The sequence below is a fragment of the Herpailurus yagouaroundi genome, unplaced genomic scaffold (assembly GCF_014898765.1).
Source record: "Herpailurus yagouaroundi ecotype Mexico unplaced genomic scaffold, PumYag 141, whole genome shotgun sequence".
NCBI lineage: Eukaryota > Metazoa > Chordata > Mammalia > Carnivora > Felidae > Herpailurus > Herpailurus yagouaroundi.
In genome coordinates this window covers 45967840-45988858 of record NW_024412396.1, presented here as the reverse complement: position 1 = coordinate 45988858, position 21019 = coordinate 45967840, and the positions used below count along the sequence as shown (strand labels likewise).

The window sequence follows — 21019 nt, the reverse complement described above, 5'->3', positions numbered from 1 at the left end:
CCCTTAAAAAAATACAGAATTCGGTCTCTAAGGCTGAGAATCCAGCAAAAGATCTATTTCAACCATCCAGCCACTGTATTTTAAGGCTTAAAAAGGAGAGACTAAGGACACTAAGAGTTAAGAAGCTGACCATCACATGTGTTCCAGACTATGCCACTTAGACCTCAGTTTTATCATTCAAGTGAAAAGTGACATGGAGTACACAAAGAATCTGTGAAACCATATCTTCACTAAAACTCCATCTATAATAATCATTACTGAGAAATAACCACCCACGGCCACTTAAAATACTCAAAACTATGCCTTCAGTAAAATTATAAGAACATATATTCCAATGTGCTTAAAAAAAACTTTGAGGCTGCATTCGGGTGTTCTCATCAACACAGACAGATCATTTTAATCTTGTGTTCATCATGAATGAACAAACCCATCCAGAAGTATTCACCTTATTACTCAAGGTAAGGGGAAGCATTACTAGAATTCCATTTCGCAATTCATCTACATTACCACTGACGAATGTTCTTATTCACACTAATATAATTCAGGACTGATAGCTGATTAAGTACAGAGTGAATTATTTAGTCCAATATTATGTTATCAGTGAGGAAACAGCATTCATTTACCAAGGTTATTCTGTTAGTTAATAAATAGAATTCAACAACAATTCCCCATCTAGTGGCCTCTTTCACTCCAAAATACCAATTATTCTATTCAATAAGCATTTGTATTTATTAATTATTATATTGCTTTTATTATACTTACTACAAAATCGAATACTCTAAAGCATGGACTATTTCTGCACAGGTGAAGTTATTACTGGCGTTAAGAAAGCAAAATAGGGGCACCTGGGTAGGGCTCAGTCAGTTGAGCATCTGACTTTGGCACAGGTCACAGTCTCACAGTTCGCCAGTTCAAGCCCCGCATTGGGCTCCGTGCTGACAGCTCAGAGCCTGGAGTCTGCTTCAGATTCTGTGTCTCCCTTTCTCTCTGCCCCCTCCCCTGCTCGCACTCTGTCTCTCTCTCTCTCTCTCTCTCTCAAAAATAAGTAACATTAAAAAAAAATTTTTTTAAGCAAAATATACACATACAAGTAAATTACAAAGTAATTTGTGATGTCATTAATAAAAGTACCATCTCTGATTCAGTGAAATCCTGGCAGACTGTTTAGCATAGTAGTTGGAAGCAGGACCTTTGAATCCTAGACCCATAACTAGCCTTGGGCAAGTGATCTGACCTCTCTGATCCTCCATTTCAAAAATGCTTCAACTGGAGAACACCACCAAATCAGTGGGTTACTAACAGGAAGAAATAAGACTATGTATATAATAAGCTCCTAGCAGAGTGCCCAGCGTAAGTACTGACATTACCGTTGCATTGCTGTTACTACTCAAGGAAAAAGTATGAAGCAATCACAGCTAAGGGAGTTAAGAAACATACACACTAATCTTTAAAAGTCTATTCAAGACTTAAGTTCTTTTTTTTTTTTAATTTTTTTTGTTTTTAAATCTTTTTCAACATTTATTTATTTTTGGGACAGAGAGAGACAGAGCATGAACGGGGGAGGGGCAGAGAGAGAGGGAGACACAGAATCGGAAACAGGCTCCAGGCTCTGAGCCATCAGCCCAGAGCCTGACGCGGGGCTCGAACTCCCGGACCGCGAGATCGTGACCTGGCTGAAGTTGGACGCTTAACCGACTGCGCCACCCAGGCGCCCCTTTAATTTTTTTTTAAAGTTTATTGATTATTGAGATTGAGAGACAGGGAGAGACAGAGCATGAGCAGGGGAGGGGCCAAGAGACAAGGAGACACAGAATCCGAAGCAGGCTCCATGCTCTGAGCTGTCAGCACGGAGCCCGACTCGGAGCCCGACACGGGGCTCGAACTCACAACCAAAGAGATCATGACCTGAGCCAAAGTCAGACGCTTAACCAACTGAGCCACCCAGGCGCCCCTTTAAGTCTAAGTTCTATCCTGACTTGAGCAGAAACTGTCTAAGATTTCATAAACAAGACATTTACTGCTTTATCTCCCAGTATCTATAAAACAGAGTAAATAGTTTAATAAGAATTAGCTAGTGGTTTAATAAGATCTAAGAAGAATGTTCACTAGCATTTTTAATAAAAGTGAAAGAGTGGAAACAGGCTAAATGTCCAACAATATGAAAATATATGAAAAAATCATGCAGCTATAAGAAGAATGAGAGGATGAGAGGGATTTATATATTCTAATATGGAATGATCAAAAACATGCTCTCAAACTAAAAAGAACACAAATATATAACACTCTATGTTGATACAACCCAAAAAAATAGTATGTCACGTGTATACATATTTATGCACTTAATTCATACACAAAGCATCAAAACTATGCAACCAATGACAACCTCTTGGTTTTATTCTGCATAATTCTTTTATTTCACTATTTCAGTGACACCGTATTTTTATATTACTTGTTTAACTCATGAGCCTCAAGGAAATTCAACCAATAAATAGACTAGGCTAAAATCAAGTAAAAATAAGTCTTAGCAAGCATTTTATAGTTTACAAAAGGATTTTGCAATCCTTTATATAAATCCTTTAAAGTCTCTCAACACGGTATCTAATTGGATCCCCACAATAAACTTCTAGAATTTAAGGTAGTATCCTTATTTCAAAAATAGGAATGGACGCTGGGGCGCCTGGGTGGCTCAGGTGGTTAAGCTCCCAACTCTTGATTTTGGTTTAGGTCACGATCTCACAGTCGTGGGAGTGAGCCTCGAGTCCGGGCTCATGCTGGGCATGGAGCCCACTTAAGATTCTCTTATGCCCGCTGCCCCTCCCCCACTCGCATGGGCACAAGCGCTCTCAAAAAAAAAAAAAAAAAAAAAAACCTGAGAACAAACTTAAGTATTTATTAATCCAAGGTTAATAAATGCAGAGTCAAAACGGAAACACGGTCCGCCCCCACCCCCATCCTAAATTCATTGTTCTGGTCTTCACACCAGAACACCATAAATTGAAAACACACAAACTGAAAACACGGTCATCTTACAACAAGGCTCTCTAAATCTCTATAGTGCTTCTATTCACGGGAGAGTCACGGGAGAGCCCGGAGTGTGGAGGAAAAGGCATTCCAGTAGGAGTCAAGGATCAGGGTTCCAGTCTGAACAACGTCATTGCTAAGACTTCACAGTAAAGCAAATTCTAGGACAATGGTTCTCTGTGGGCTGCATATCAGGTTCAACAGTGATGTTTTTTTATTTTTTTTAATTATTTTTTTTTTCAATGTTTATTTATTTTTTTTGGGACAGAGAGAGACAGAGCATGAACGGGGGAGGGGCAGAGAGAGAGGGAGACACAGAATCGGAAACAGGCTCCAGGCTCTGAGCCATCAGCCCAGAGCCTGACGCGGGGTTCGAACTCACGGACCGCGAGATCGTGACCTGGCTGAAGTCGGACGCTTAACCGACTGCGCCACCCAGGCGCCCCAACAGTGATGTTTTTTTAAATAATAGTACTAACTCAAGCCTGATCTCCAGAGATTAGCATTTAATCTGTTTATTAAAAGCTTCCCGGGTTATTCTAAATTACAGCTTGGTAAAGACCACAGATATCCTTATCTGATGAAAATAAAAATAAAAGATATTTAAAAAATCACTTTGCTATATATACTTTGCAGAGCTGAAAATGAGGGATGAATGTTTTATGAGCATATCTCTTATAAATAATAAAATGCCTCACATATGTAAAGGAATTATTATTTATTCATTCAAACATGTACCAGGCATGTGCTGGGACCGAGAGCGGAGGCATCGCCCTCAGAGGTGAGGAAGCTGCCACATCCTCAAGTAACTGCCGAGCCCTGGGAGCAGGCACAGCAGAGTTCAAAGATGGTGATGAGCAGACCAGACATGAGGCCCAGGGGTGACGGTAGGAAGAGGGCTTAGAAAGGCCTGCACAGAGGAGACCCTCGAGCTAGGTCCTGGCGTTCTAGACAGAGGGCACATCACACGCAGGCAACATGGTCAGAGGTCTTCAGAGAGGTCTCCAGCTCCTGGGGATTCTTGAGACCCTCACAGGGTTAAAGGTTAAGGTTAAAACTGTTTTAATATTAACGCTAGGACACATCACCACCAAAACCTAGGAACAGCCCAAATGTTCTCCAACTGGTAAATGGGCAAACAGAAGTATTTTCATACATTGGAATAAGACTCAGCAATAAAAAAAAAAAAAAAAAAAAAAAGAATCAGTGATATACACAACAGCATGGATGAATCTCAAATGTGTTATGTTTAAATGAAAGAAGCCAGCCTCAAAAGGCTACGACTCTGCGATTCCATTTACATGACATTTGGGACAAAGCACAACTACAGGACAGAAAAAGGTCAGAGGGTGTAAGGCTAAGGGCAGGGGAACATTCTAGAGTGATGGAAATGTTCTTTATCTTCCACAACCACAATGCATTTGTCAAAACCCAGAGAAGAACTGAACACTTAAAAAGGTGAATTTCACTGTATATAAGTTATGCCTCAATAAATCTTTTAAATTTTTTTTTTCAACGTTTATTTTTTATTTTTTTGGGGGGACAGAGAGAGACAGAGCATGAACGGGGGAGGGGCAGAGAGAGAGGGAGACACAGAATCGGAAACAGGCTCCAGGCTCTGAGCCATCAGCCCAGAGCCTGACGCGGGGCTCGAACTCAGGGACCGCGAGATCGTGACCCGGCTGAAGTCGGACGCTCAATCGACTGCGCCACCCAGGCGCCCCAATAAATCTAACTTTTAAATATAATAGTATACAATTTGCCTTTTCTTTCTCTTTCTCTCCTAAATGTACAGTGTTTGCCAGAAACTGCAGGACTAATGATGTCATCACTCTGCAGCTAAGGGAATGCAAGCTTATATATTGTAATGTTCTAAATTTTTCTCCATTTCAATACAGTAAGTAGTAATGGATATAATCAACATCAACACTAAAGCTCTCTTGGGGCTTCAACAATTTTAATGCTAGGGTTTCTGAGACCCAAAAGTTTGAGAATTACTGCGACAGGCAGTGGGAGAGGCCCAGGAGAGTTCTCAGCAGAGAGTAAGGGGATCTCACCCTTGCAGAGAGCCGTGCAGGGAGGTGAGTTAAGAGTTACTACAGAGGTCAGGGGCACCTGGGTGGCTCAGTCAGCTGAGCATCCAACTTCGGCTCAGGTCATGATCTCGCAGTCCATGAGTTCGAGCCCCACTTCGGGCTCCGTGTTGACAGCTCAGAGCCTAGAGCCTGTTTCAGATTCTGTGTCTCCCTCTCTCTCTGACCCTCCCCCGTTCACGCTCTGTCTCTCCCTGTCTCAAAAAATAAATAAAACGTTTAAAAAAAAAAAAAAAAGAGTTACTACAGAGGTCTGACTAAGCTGATCCCAGGATGAACTGGAAAGAAATTATGTCCATACACCATCTGCAGCTTGTTATAAATCCCAAGCCAGTTTGTCTCTACCGAGCTCTCTTTGCTGGTGTGCTCATGTTTTGCAAACTAATTTCTGTTCACTGGTAACACAGTCAGGAGACAGAGCCTGCTACAAGAGCCATCCTACAATGCTTTACCGAGCAGTGATTTTTGGATTACTCACCCAGTTGCCACAGTCCTTCTTCAAAGGATGCTATTAATTTAAAATTGAATTTTACATATTTTAAACTTGAAAAATAACCATCGTAATGAGGTGCAAAAGCTAATATGGGGGTGGGAGGAAGACTCAATGCCTCAAAATCAATTAGAAAAACTAGGTAATTGATTAAAAAGCCAATATGTGACTTCTATGAAATATGCTTTTATTTGTATCCAGAAAACTATGACAATCCCAACTCAGCACAATGTTTTCTATGCAAATGTTTTTTTGATTGGGGGGAGCTGTTTGTGTCTGGTCTGCACAGTTCCCTTTCCTCCAGGGGAAAATTCATTTCTAAATACTAGCCCTGTAAATTCCAAATTACTTCAAGTACAGGGCTTTTCCTATGATCTCTTATGCCCAGAGCTATTCTTGTACTTTGGGATGCCACAGAGGTAGAGAAATTAATCTGAAAATCATCTATGTGTTTAAACTTCAAATACATGGAAAATAGATGACAGAGTAATCGATCAATTATGGGAAGGAAAGGGTAGGTATTAGAAGAAAGGATGATTTCCTTCCTCCATCTAAAAAAACAAAAAAAACGTAAATACAACTTTAGGCCATTATGAGTGTGTATGTGTGTTAACTGCCATCACATATTGATTGCTTCTCTAATGGCTTTAAGTAGCCAACTCGGCTGACACCTCTTATAACCTCAAACAGGTGGAAACCTGTCTAGGGTAATCAATTTGCTGCCTTTTAAAAAATTCACCTATACTTCTATTCATGTGAAAGGGGGTAGGGGACATGCCAGACTCCTGCCAAAGCAGCTGTGTATTATTAAAGATAAAGTAAAATTAGCTCCTTACCTGAAAGTACAGTCCTTTTGATCTACTTCTTATACAGGAATCTTGGATATTAGTTTACTGTCATTCACATTTGAAACTGAATCTATGGATTAAAAAGGGGAAAATAATTAATTGGAAATACATGCACAATGAAGATAAAAACATCAATCTGATCAAAGATGAGATTTCCGTACACTTGTTGAAGCCAAATGGTTTCTGCAGGAAACCTGTTTTCTGTGACTCAAATCCAAAATGGAAAACGTGGGTGGTTCTTCCTGTCTCATCATTAAGAGTCAGCCAATTGGCTGATAAAGTTTTCACACAACTTAAGCTCAAACTCCAGCCTTCCATCTGCTCTAATACTGTCATACCTTGGGGAAATGAAAGAGAAATAAAGGCTTTCTTCAGCCTCAAAAGAAGACTTTAACGGGTACCTTACTCCATCCAGACTGTACTTGAGCACAAAACTTCAAATCTTCAAAACTTCAAATCCAGAAGACGTGAAAAAGAATGAGAGCTACATCACAAAATAATCCAGGGGCTTTATGGCTGTCTCTGACCTTGGAGCTACGATTTCTAAAAAAAAGACAAACGAGTCTGTGTTGGGCACTAAACTACAATCAAACGCGATCGTGGAGCAGGGGCTTCCGGCCCGGTTGTCTTAACCACAGAGCTGCACTGCTTCCCACCCACAAATCACTCACCATGTGCCAGGACGTGCCTGCCAACACATCCTGTATTTGGGCTTCTCAACATACAACTCTGCCAGACTGGGACGTGAATCCAGTTAATTCTGCAGGGTATTTCTGCGTATCCACCTAGAGCTAGTAAACTAGCCAGTGTGATACACACAACTGAAAACACACAAGCCACGAGACAACTTCAAGGAGAAAGAGACCACGGGTATGTGACACTAGCGTGGTGAAACAATCATGGGGGCCTTTCTGCCAAAGGCCTCCTCACATTTGCACCTCTGACCAGTGGAAAATCTGCAAATGTAGTAAGACCACAAAAATTTAGATGGCTACTTCCAACATCAATACAAGGACTCCAAGTGACAAACTGTTCAAGGGCGGCAACTGTCCAGTTCCAAAAGATTCCAGGCCCCATCTGAAAATTCCTCACCCTCGGGGGTTGTCTCAAAAATGCTAAGAGGCTAATGGAACTTAGGCTGCTTAGCAGCAGAAGGAAGGGTCTTTCATGAGTCACCAGTGACTGCTCGACAAGTTCTCTCGGAGTGACTCCCCTGCAGTCACAGAGGAGAACCCACCAGCCAGATTGAAGCGAGGGGGCACAGGCCCCCAAAGTATTCATCCTGAGGGAACTGCTTCCTGGGGAGACCGTGAAACTTGAAACACGCACACCGCCTGTAAATTTACATTTTAGGAAATACGGGTATGGAGGTACTAAGCAGATTATGAACAAATACGTATCATAAGCTCCTGGAGCTGGAAGAGACTGCAGTACCCCATTACCACTGTAAAACCCTCATCCTACAGATAAGATTAAGTCAAAATCTCCTGACTGCCAGCCTGGGGCTCTTCCTATCACACCCTGCCCTTTCATCAACTGTGGAAACGATATTTTGGAGCCTATTAAAATCAAGCTACAAATCAGTCTGCAGGATAAAAATTTCATTTAACCATGTGTTGCCAAAAAAAAAAAAAAAAAAAGATTAACACAAAAGATTAAGAAGCAAAACCTTTAGAGTAATTAATTCCCTGCTTGGGGAAGGGGTAGGGAGGAGCTGGCTGTCTTTCTCCACACAAATATGATCTAATCTTCAGGGAAACCATATGTACAAAATTATATACAAAAGCCTCTTTTTATTTATTTTTTTTATTTTTTTAACATTTATTTTTATTTTTGAGACAGGGAGAGACAGAGCATGAATGGGGGAGGGTCAGAAAGAGAGGGAGACACAGAATCCAAAACAGGCTCCAGTCTCTGAGCTGTCAGTACAAAGCCCAATGCGGGGCTCGAACTCATGGACCCCGAGATCATGACCCAAGCCGAAGTCGGACCCTTAACCGGCCGAGCCACCCACGTGCCCCTAAAAGCCTCTTTTTAAAAAAATACTGATCACTTCCAAACCTGTACCTCTAGCAAAAAAAAAAAAAAAAAAAAAATACAAAGCAAGATGCCTTCCTTCACTTACAGAATGCTGAATTAACAAAAATAGCAATCCATTCTTCCCAAGTTGAGGTGAAAACAAGGTATATTTTCACTGCACTATAATTAATTTCCTCTATTATAATGTATTTTTAACTTCAGAGCAGATCAAATAAATGTATTGCTCCACTGTAGTTTTCTTTTAAGATTCTGATTTTTTAAACACTTCTAACACAATAATGTAAGGTGATCTTTGATTCTGTTCATTTCCTCCAATTCCAGATGACAATTCCTCAAGCACAAAATGTGCATGCTTAGACACATCAAAAGAGAAGAATGCAATTTGTTTTTTTTTTTTAATTTTTTTTTTCAACGTTTTTTTATTTATTTTTGGGACAGAGAGAGACAAAGCATGAATGGGGGAGGGGCAGAGAGAGAGGGAGACACAGAATCGGAAACAGGCTCCAGGCTCTGAGCCATCAGCCCAGAGCCTGATGCGGGGCTCGAACTCACGGACCGCGAGATCGTGACCTGGCTGAAGTCAGACGCTCAACCGACTGCGCCACCCAGGCGCCCCTGAGAAGAATGCAATTTGTATAGGATGAAATATCTGCATGAATTTTTGAAACCTTTAAGATAAAACATCAATCTATGAACAAATTCATAACTGCCCCTAGGTTCAAGGCCTGTACATTCCTCTCTTCTTAAGTACACTTCAGTTAAAACCTGTGACAAAAATGAGTACCAATTTTACCATGAGTTCATCGTGTGATGTCGGGCAAGTCATTTACCCTTTGGGCTCAAGCGGACATAAAAAGCCAGTATAGTCTATTTCCAAGATACTTCCTAGGTTTCTTAACATCTTCCTAAGACATTAAGGATCATCTTTATTTCCCTTGAATTCTAAAAGTCAAATACATCTTTGAACAATAAAAATGAACATTTAAAAGTTACATTATGCCCCAGAACTTAGCAGGAAGCTACCACCAGGTTAGATAAGTGAAAATTTTGAAAATTTTAGAAAACGATGGACTTCATCTGCATTCAATGTATCTCTCTGTCTTGTGTAAACTTCTAGGAACAGGTGTGGAAATGTACTTTCACATCTGGATGACCACTAAGTGTTTTTTCAACTCTCCCCAGACCTCGACTCCTTCCTCTTCCCACCCCTGCCGCCTCAGGACCTTGATAGTCTGAAACCTGGCTTATGTGCCACCAATGCTGAAAATGAAAAGTTTTTCTATCAATTAGGTTTAAAACCAGCTACCACCCAAATCTGTATCTGAGAATTTCTGTGTACATTTTGACCATTTAGTAATCTACATTTTAAAGTCTAAAGAATATGTTCCATGTTCCACTAATATCTGCAAATGTAATGATTTTTTTTCATCTGAAACTGAGTTTCTTGCTTATTGCCAAATAAGCAAGAAGTTCCAGAAAACTTGTTTACAACACAACTCATACTCTTAAGATAATTTATTTTCTTCACATACCAGTTGGTGATTTTGCCATCCCCGGTGAGTGCATGAAAAAAACATAAACATGAGGACCGTGAATCTGGCATTTTACTAGTAGAAACCCTAAAGAGTAGTTGCTTCTGCCAAGTTCATGCATTTGTATACTGACTACCTCTTACGGGCAGGCACCACTTACTCTTCTGGTGGGAATACACGAACTGACAAAAGTCTGCCTTCGTGGAGCTTGTAATCTAATGGAGACACAACCCACAGAATACATGGACGTAATACAGACGTAAGATATATCAGGTACTCATCAGCAGTAAACATAACATAAACACAAATGACATGGGAGATACATCTGTATCGTGAGAGGGACCATGTGCAATGGAAAAGGAGTCCAGGGCGGCAAAATAAGGGGATTCAGGAGTGAACGAAGGGAAGGCAAACTGCAATCTTAAGTGGCTCACAACAGAGGCAGCACCTGAGCACAGACCTGAAGGAGCTGAGAAGTGAGTCAAACTAAAGTTTCCTAGTAATTTTTACCTTGTACTGACTGCGCGTGTACCAGCAACGCCTCCTCAAAAGAACGGCATAGGAGCAAATTTATGAACAGCCCAGAAGCGTAAACAGAAGAGAGCTGTGGGGAAACCGCCTTCATTTTTGCACATCAGTTTACGCCAAGTGAAACTTACATCTTCAATTAGGCATGGTCATTGAAGGGGTTTTCTCCCCGCCACCCCCCCCCCCCCCGTGTTAGTTTGAACAAAATTCTTACTTCTGTGATCCATTTTCCTTAAAACTCAGGAATAAATTTCCAAGTATTACTTGACGCACAGAAGAATAGCACGCAGTATTATCCAACCAACAACCCACTGAGCCATCCAAACTATGACACCAGGACTTAAATCTCAGCACAAGAGCCCAGGAAGCACTGGAGCTTCATCCCAATGGGGAGAAACCAGTGCTTCCCCAGAGAGGTTACTGGGGAAAGACCAGGTAGGCTGTGGAATCAGGAGGCCTCCTCCACCGACCAGCTGTCGAACCCTGAGCAAATCTCTTTACTCCCTGGCCTTCGATTTCCTCGACTATGAAATCAGAGCACCGGACCACATGATTTCCAAATCCCTTCCAGGGCTAGATCCATTTCAGAAAAAAAGTTAGGTAAATAACCACACCCAGGGGGCGCCTGGGTGGCGCAGTCGGTTAAGCGTCCGACTTCAGCCAGGTCACGATCTCGCGGTCCGTGAGTTCGAGCCCCGCGTCGGGCTCTGGGCTGATGGCTCAGAGCCTGGAGCCTGTTTCCGATTCTGTGTCTCCCTCTCTCTCTGCCCCTCCCCCGTTCATGCTCTGTCTCTCTCTGTCCCAAAAATAAATAAAAAACGTTGAAAAAAAATTTAAAAAAAAATAAATAAATAACCACACCCAAAAAATTATAATAATGCTAACCTACCATCACAGATCCATATACTTTGTTCTTCTGAGAAAGTAATGAATTTATACTGAACCACGCACAGAGTCTTAACTCTCCCTCTCGGATCAAAAGATTCACAAGAACGAGTCTGGACTAGTTGACTAAGGACAAAAGAACTTGCAAAAAAAAGACAGTTATTTTTGTCTTGGCTTTATTATCAACATACTCTTATTAAACTAATACAGAAATCCTAAACTAACACAAGCATGCACCTGCTGGGATTTTAAATATTCCTCACGCACTACCACCCCCAATTTTAAATTTTTTTTTCAACGTTTATTTTATTTTTGGGACAGAGAGAGACAGAGTATGAACGGGGGAGGGGCAGAGAGAGGGAGACACAGAATCGGAAACAGGCTCCAGGCTCTGAGCCATCAGCCCAGAGCCCGACGCGGGGCTCGAACTCACGGACCGCGAGATCGTGACCTGGCTGAAGTCGGACGCTTAACCGACTGCGCCACCCAGGCGCCCCACCACCCCCAATTTTAAAAAGCATGTTTTTAAATGGTAGGCTTCCTTCAAAGTTACTTGTAATCTATTAGTATTCTTACTACTATACTATTACAAATAGGTGCTGTGATAAGCATCGTATTCAGAGGCCCCAAATCCGTACTTCTTCTCACCACTGTTTACCAGCTCCCTTCTGAGGAAAGCTTACCTTCCCAACGCAGAATTAAGAAGAAAGCAAATACAGTGATTTGGGATGGAAGGATTAGGTTTCTAGCTTTCTTTGCCCTACAGTATTGGCAAGGCTTGTGAATTAGGTTCTGCCAACCACACGTACCACATGGGACTCCTTCAGGACAGAGTCACATCACGTGGGAAAAGAAGCAAGGGGGAAGCAGCCACTCTGCTGGCAGCGTGGAGGGATCCTGGCTCTGGCTTCCTGATTTGGAGAACCCTGACTCAGGCAGGGGCAGCAGCCCCCTCACAGGGCCAGTTCCACGGTGCAGCACTGACCACCATTCCCAGAAATTCAGCCTATGGGCTCTGTCTTCAGCCCTCCTGACGATTTGCTAAGCTGCCTATCACCCCTCATAAATCCCCTTCTGCTTACATTCAGTAGAAAAGATCTCAGTATCTGTAACCAAAAACCCTGACCAATTCACACGGCACATATCCCTTTCATTATTTCCATATACGAGAGCTGAGACTGAAAGACACGAGTAACACACTGAACATTCCACTGTAAGTCAAGCGTTGTTTCCAGCCAGGGCTCAAATCCATAATCAACACTTCCAACCTTCCCTTATATGCACTTTCTCATAAATTTCATCACCTCTGCCACGCAAGGAGAAGAAAATGATTTTTGCCTAACTAATTTTCTATCAATAAAGAGTCTGATGACAGTAACTTGGCGAGATATTTGAGGACAGGATACAATAAACATCACTTTCTATACCAGCTCAAGTTTATGGAGAAGCCTGCACTTTCCCAAACATTCCCAAACTGCAGACAAGGTGATCTAATACCGTGTTGCAACGCCAAAATGATCAGCACTCTGTGCCAAGGCACAACTTAATTCACAAAGCAGCAATGAACTTTTCACTTACCTTCACCCATCCCTCGGGGCAAGACCAAAATGTTAAAACCACAGGCACATCAGGTAACTAAAATATTACCCTCTTATCTCACACCAAAAGCAGACTGGAAACACCAAGAAGTGATTGCATGTATTAAAATAAAACTCTCTTCTTGGTAGGAAGACATTAAGTCCCATAAAATCAGTTGACAAAGATGAGAAAAGTAATCAGTGGTTAGTAATACTTTTCTTTGAAATGGCAGGAGAATCTTGCAAAGGACATTTGATATCTCTGAATAATCAAATTACTCTATATTATCAAACTGCACAAAACATTTCTCAGGTAATACTCAAAGGCAAAACTTTTATGTAAAAGATCACTTACGCACTTCTGAAGCCAATTAATGACAATGATACTCATTCAGAAGGCGACTCAGCTCTGCCAAACTGAGAGTGGGTATTCGATTCAAAGGACAGCACAAGTATGCATGAACAGAGATTCCAGACAGGTCTGCTGAAGTTAGCGCCCACCACACTCTGGGTCACAGGCACTCAGAGCGACTCCAGCTGCCCCGAAATGCTTTTAGCTAATGCTCTGCAGCACACTTAGCTAACTTCACACTGGTGGTGGGGACAATGGAAATACACAACAGTCAAAAATAATGGTACTTTCCCCTAAGGATGAGGCAAATGAACTTGCTAAAGAAAACTCCGAGCTTGGCTTCTTCAAAACAAAATCTGAGAAACAATAATTTCATAGAGCTTCAAGGCAAGGAAGTTACTAAGATGAGTTCAGAGCTTTACTATGATTACACGTGCACCATATGTGCCCTTGAGATGCACCTGGCTCTTGCTCTGGCTCTTTTTTTAAGAAATGGAGTATTTCTGGGCTAGAAATGACACATGGCCTGCTTTGAAGCTTTTTTTATGGCTTCTCATATTTAGACTCTAACCTCAATCTACTGCAAGTTTAAGGACAGAGGTGATGCTCATTCATCAGTAATATCGAAGACAAAAAATACGTATGTAATACTACAGATAAGTGGGTTCCAAAGTTAGTCTGCAAACCAATGCCCACAAGTGTAGGTCCTCAGGGAGATAAGGGGTGAGGGGATCGTTTATGAGTTATTTCATAAAGCTAGCTACATTTATGCAATTGAAAGGGCTGCTCTTTATTTTGAGACCATGTCCTTTCTATTCTTTTCGTATCCAAATGGCCTTTCTTCGTAAAATGCTGAAAATTTTTTTCAATTAGGTCTGTAACATGCAAGTCTGGTACCACTGCTCCAGATTTTCTGCACCTTCTCTATCGATCTCCAACGTCCCACCTCCCCTCCTTCAGGTTGCTAAGGCAAAAAATAAAAATAGAACCTAATGCCATTCCTGGCTGCTCTTTTCCCCACCCCATTTCCAGATCATAAACATATCATGTCAGCCTTGCTCTCAGAACGCATCCGTAACCAACCACCTCTCACTACCACAATGAAGACACAGAACATTTCCATCGCCCCAAAAAGTGGTATCAAAATGGCCAATAAACATATGAAAAAAGTCCTCACCTGCCCTAAATCTACAGGGCAATGCAAATTAAAGCCACAGTGGAATACCTCTAACACCCACCAGAACAGCCAGTTAAATGGCAGGCAATAAATATCAAGTGTTGTCAAGAATGCGGAGCTCCCACACCATGCCGGTGGATAACCACTTTGGAAAGCTGTTTCTCAGTATCTACGAACATGAACAGACTCATGCCACACGACCCAGCAAGTCCACTTCTAATTACATCCCCCATAGACGTCTTCACCAGAGACAAACACAGAAAAGGGAGCACTATTCACTTGCCGAGGAATCATCATCATACAACGGAAAGCTCTACAGCAACAAAAATGAATGAACTACAAATACTTGGAAGATCACGGATGAATCTCACAAACCATGTTGAATGAAAGAAGCCAGAAACAAAAGAATGTATTGCACATGATTACATTAATATAAAGCTTACAACAAACAGGCCAATAGCAAGTTCTGGAATTAGTGATCAATGGGGTAATACTTTGGGAAGGGGTGACTGAGCCTTCTGAGGGGCTAGTAACATTCTATTCTTAATCTGAGTGCTGATGACACAAACATGTTCACTTCAAGAAAACTCATCCCACCGCGTACTTGTGCTTTTTGCACTCTTTATGTTCTTTATACTGTAATATAAAGTTCTGTTTTGTTTTGTTTTCAATCACCTTCTCAGTAAGGCTTTCTCTGGCCTGGCTTCACGAACATGTCCACCACTCCCCAATATTTTACATCCTTCCTCCACCCTTTACTTTTCCTCCTCAGTACTTGTCAATACCGGAATACTATTTCACCTACTGGATATACTTTACAAACTTACCTTGTTTATTGTCGGTCTCCATGCACTAGACGCTACGCTCCATGAGCACAAGTATTTTGTCCATTTTGCTGAGCGTGTACTGAGTCCCCAGTGCCTAGAACAATGCCTAGCGTCGATAGCAGGCACTTAATAAATACGGATTTCATTCATTTATTAATTATACAGCCTTGCCCAGTTCAACGGTTTGTGGATTCGAGCCATTAATTCTTACAGTCGTTGTGGTACACTGAACAATAAGCCAGTTCTGTTCTGGCTTCATTCACATTTCTCCACGTGGTTCTGGGACCTCTCATCTTCCTGATCATCCACTGGATGCTCCCACTTTTCAGATTTCCAGATCAGGTTCTGGCCAGTTTGAGGTACAATACAATGCTAACACTCTTAAGTTCTGTAACATCCATTTTTATAAATGAAGCCTGAGGCTGCATTAACTTGTTTCTTAGCAAAATCCACCTTGCAGGCTCATACTGAGTTTAAGGTCAAATAAAATTAACAAAGAAACTTAACACTATTTTTTTTCTTCCTCCACAGAAGCATAGAAGTCAAGAAATATTCCAATCTTGGGCGCCTGGGTGGTTCAGTCGGTTAAACGTCTGACTTCAGCTCAGGTCATGATCTCACAGTCTGTGAGTTCAAGCCCCACGTCAGGCTCTGTGCTGACAGCTTGGAGCCTGGAGCCTGCTTCAGATTCTGGATCTCCCTCTCTCTGACCCTCCCCCATTCATGTTGTGTCGCTGTCTCAAAAATAAATAAACATTAAAAAAAATTTTTTTTTTAAAGAAATATTCCAATCTTTTTTTTTTTTTTTTAATTTTTTTTTCAACGTTTATTTATTTTTGGGACAGAGAGAGACAGAGCATGAACGGGGGAGGGGCAGAGAGAGAGGGAGACACAGAATCGGAAACAGGCTCCAGGCTCTGAGCCATCAGCCCAGAGCCTGATGCGGGGCTCGAACTCACGGACCGCGAGATCGTGACCTGGCTGAAGTCGGACGCTTAACCGACTGCGCCACCCAGGCGCCCCGAAATATTCCAATCTTATAACAGGGTCTTTGGTCCTAAATGTAGACATTTTCAGGTGTCTCTCCACCCACTACCACCACAGATTTTAGCACACCATTCCAACCCTTTAAATCCTTTTTTTTTTTTTAGATTTATTTTTATTTTTAAGTAATCTCTACACCCAATGTGGGGCTTGAACTTACAACCCCAAGATCAAAGAGTTGCATGCTCCACCGACTGAGCCAACCAGGCACCTCAACCCTTGAATTCTTTTGAAGCAGTGTTCTCAACCTTTTTTTGTTATCACTCCCTAAGAAGATGTTTTAGACATTTTCCTTAATCATGCTCCCCCATGAAATGTTAATACCACAGATATATACTGTATATTTATGTACTTGTACATATTATGCTTCAAATATGAAAGAATAAAATTTCTGCCCCCTCCAATTTCACCTCCTTGAATGCACATCTTCCTTTTTTTTTTTAAGTTTATTTACTTATTTTTAGAGAGAGACAGTGCAAGTTGGGGGGCAAGGGGCAGGGAGAGAGGGAGAGAGAGAATCCCAAGCAAGCTCCACACTGTCAGCACAGAGCTCGACGCAGGGGCTCAAACTCACAAAACCATGACCTGGGCCAAAACCAAGAGTTAGATGTTTAAGTGACGGAGCCACCCAGGCACCCCAGAACACATGTATTTTAAAACCTTGATTCTGTCAACTGCATTACCTTACCTTTCTAATTTTGCTTCACATGTACATTTGCCAACAATAAAACCATTGTGATAAAAGAGATAAGTTGTGGGGCACCTGGCTGACTTAGTAAAGCATGCGAATCTTGATTTCAGTTTTGTAAGTTCAAGCCCCATGTTGGGCATAGGGCTTAGTGTGTAAAAAAAACAAAAACAAAAACTGTGTTAAAAAAAAAAAAAAAAAGATAAAAGTTGTAACCCAGAGGGGCACCTATGTGGCTCAGTTGGTTAAGCATCCAACTTCAGCTCATGATCTCGCTCACAGTGAGTTGGAGCCCCGCATCAGGCTCTGTGCCGACAATTCAGAGCCTGGAGCCTGCTTCGGATTCTGTGTCTCCCTCTCTCTCTGCTCCTCCCCCACTCGCGCTGTCTCTCTCTGTCACTCAAAAATGAATAACCCAGAGAAATAAAGAGTCCAGCACAACAGGAAAGGTTTCCATCCCAGCTGACACAAATCCATTAAAACTATTATTTTAGGGGCACCTGGGTGGCTCAGGTTGAGTGTCAGACTTCAGCCCAGGTCATGATCTCAAGGTGCTTGAGACTGAGCCCGGCATCAGGCACACTGCTGTCCCCTTCAGAGCCCCCTTTGGATCCTCTTTCCCCTCTCTCTGCCCCTCCCCCATTGGCGCTCTCAAAAAACTAAACATTTTTTTTAAACCTATTTGTAAAGTATATTTCTTCAACAAGCTACAAACCCACCAAACACCCAGTTCATATTTCCATCTCACTCATAAGAACAGCATTTTGTTAAACTAGACACTGCTGAAATAGAAAGACAGCAGTCCCTTAACTAATAACCTATCCAACCTTCTTAAAGTGTATTTTTAAAAAGAATGCAAAATTAGCACAGAATGACTTATTTTAGTCTCTCCTAAATCCCTCTAGAATCTGTTCCTGTTCTTGGCCTCCCCGCCTGTGGACTCCCTACCTTCGCTCTTGTAAGAGCTTCCTGTTGCCCTAGGTTCAGATTAGTACTTTTTATTTTCCACATTATTAGCAAACTTTTTAAGCGCAAATCCGCTCTGTCTGCTCCAGGGATATTTTAAATCTTTCCGGAGCTACTCTAGCCTGTAAGATAAAAGTCCCAACTCCTCAGCATGACACGCAAAGATTTTCACTGTGAGGCCAATCAGTGGTCAGCCAGCCACATCTTCCCGTTTGTAGAAAGCTTCTCCTAATCACTTTACCCAGGATAGCAGAAATGCTCTTACACCCACGCCAGCTGGTACCTGCCCTCCCCACCTTATCCACTCTTCCCATTTTAGAAGTAACCTCACCTCTTCAAAGACTTCCTCTTCTCCCCTCTCGTTCCCAGGGTCACAAAGCACCTTATGACCTGATTTATGGGCACTCTGCATACATTTTGTAATTACTTCACTTACCAGAATCTGTTTTCCCCACATTGAGCCATTTAAAGGATGCACGCAAGGAAATGCACCATGAAAATTTGCTACAAGCTAATATCCTAAACCAGGACCTTAACATTCACCTGTGTATTTCTGGCACCAGGATTATCAGGACCCTCTGGGAATTGGAAGAATAAATATTTTTGGAATGACAGAAACCATCTTGGCTCCAGATAACCACTACCTCTGTCTCTCAGTGTTATCAAATCACCTGTTTAAACCTAGACTCGATTTCTGCCAGAAATTCACATGAAACTTAATCCATGCTCCTTTCTTTAGAAAACAAAAACACTGGTTTCAGGAGTTTCTCTCACCTTCTCACCTTGAGGTTTCCAAGCGGGTTCCTTGAAAATAACTGCAGGGTTTTGGGTATGCTGGGAAACAACTCATTTCTTTAACTGAATGAGAACTTTCTCCCTTTACTGTATCTTTTGTATTCTACCATTCTCTGTCTGAAAACCACTTTCTTTGCTAGAGAAAACAGCAGAGGAAAGAGTGAATGACTCTTAACTCCCTCCTTTAATAAGATTAAACGGTCTAGCTTCTTTCTTCTTCCTCATCTTGTTTTATAGACTGAAAACCAATTTGCATATAACTTGTGTTTATTAAAGTGGAACACAAATACTCTCTTTGTCACATCAAGTCCACTCTTAGATATATATCCAACAGAAATGTATGCCCATTTGCACCTCAAAGGGCAGAACAAAGATAGGAAACTGAAACTCAAATATCCATCAAGAGTACAATATATAGGGGTGCCTGTTAAGCATCCAACTCTGGCTCAGGTCATGATCCTGCAGTTCGTGAGTTCGAGCCCTGTATCAGGCTCTGTGCTGATAGCTCAGAGCCTGAAGCCTGCTTCAGACTCTGTGTCTCCCTCTCTGCCTCTCCCCTGCTTGCTCTTTTGCTCGCTCTCTCTCTCTCTCTCTCTCCCCTTCTCAAAAATAAACAATAAACATTAAAAAAAAATTTTAAGGGGCGCCTGGGTGGCGCAGTCGGTTGAGCGTCCGACTTCAGCCAGGTCACGATCTCGTGGTCCGTGAGTTCGAGCCCCGCGTCAGGCTCTGGGCTGGTGGCTCAGAGCCTGGAGCCTGTTTCCGATTCTGTGTTTCCCTCTCTCTCTGCCCCTCCCCCGTTCATGCTCTGTCTCTCTCTGTCCGAAAAATAAATAAATGTTGAAAAAAAAATTAAAAAAAAAAAAATTTTAAGAATAGAATATATAAACAGATGGGGCACCTGGGTGGCACAGTCGGTTAAGCGTCCGACTTCAGCCAGGTCACGATCTCGCGGTCCGGGAGTTCGAGCCCCGCGTCGGGCTCTGGGCTGATGGCTCAGAGCCTGGAGCCTGTTTCCGATTCCGTGTCTCCCTCTCTCTCTGCCCCTCCCCCGTTCATGCTCTGTCTCTCTCTGTCCCAAAAATAAATAAACGTTGAAAAAAATAAAATAAAATAAAATAAACAGTTGTATATTCATACAATGAAAAACTACAGAGTACTTAAAAAGAACTATAGTTAGAAGCAACACATGGATAGATTTTACAAGTTAAACAACAGAAACCAGGCACAAATGAAAACACACTTTAGGATCCCATTTCTACAAATTTCAAAAATCTTTAAAAACAAATTTATGGTGTTAGAAGTTGAGGGTGGTTACCTCTGGGGAAGATGGAGGCTAGTGATGGCAAACATACATGAGAAGGCTTCAGGGGGCTGGTGGTGTTCTCGTTCTCACCCTGTGTGATTACACAGAGGTATTCATTTTCTTTTTTTTTTTTTTTTCTTAACTTTTTTTTTTTTTTTTACGATTAAAACATTCTTTTTTTTTTTAATATACATACAAGTTAGTTAGCATATAGTGCAACAGTGATTTTAGGGGTAGATTCCTAATGCCCCTTACCCATTCAGCCCATCCCTCCTCCCACAACCTCTCCAGCAACCCTCAGTTTGTTCTCCATATTTATGAGTCTCTTCTGTTTTGTCCCCATCCCTGTTTTTATATTATTTTTGCTTCCCTTCCCTTGTGTTCATCTGTTCTGTCTTAAAATCCTCATATGAGCGAAGTCATACGATATTTGTCTTTCTCTGACTAATTTTGCCTAGCGTAATACTGTCTAGTTCCATCCACATAGTTGCAAATGGAAAGATTTCATTCTTTTCTTTTTGATTGCCGAGTAATACTCCATCATATATATGTACCACAACTTCTTTATCCATTCATCCATTGATGCACATTTGGGCTCTTTCCATACTTTGGCTATTGTTGATAGTGCTGCTATAAACATTGGGGTGCATGTGTCCCTTCAAAACAGCACACCTGTATCCCTTGGATAAATACCTAGTAGTGCAACTGCTGGGTTGCAGGGTAGTTCTATTTAATTTTTGAGGAACCTCCATACTGTTTTCCAGAGTGGCTGCACCAGTCTGCATTCCCAGCAACAGTGCAAAGAGATCCTCTTTCTCTGCATCCTCGCCAACATCTGTTGTTGCCTGAG

At 41.8% G+C, this 21019-nt stretch overlaps 1 protein-coding gene across 8 annotated transcripts in view; it reads right to left on the bottom strand.

The window, feature by feature from the left end:
- SIPA1L1 (signal induced proliferation associated 1 like 1) overlaps nucleotides 1-21019 on the bottom strand; it is a 365218-nt gene that overhangs the window by 320970 nt on the left and 23229 nt on the right. For all 8 annotated transcript variants that reach the window (XM_040477574.1, XM_040477573.1, XM_040477570.1 and 5 more), the window contains exon 2: nucleotides 6441-6522. The gene's annotated coding sequence lies outside the window, so the exon portion shown is untranslated. The remainder of the gene's footprint in view (nucleotides 1-6440; nucleotides 6523-21019) is intronic.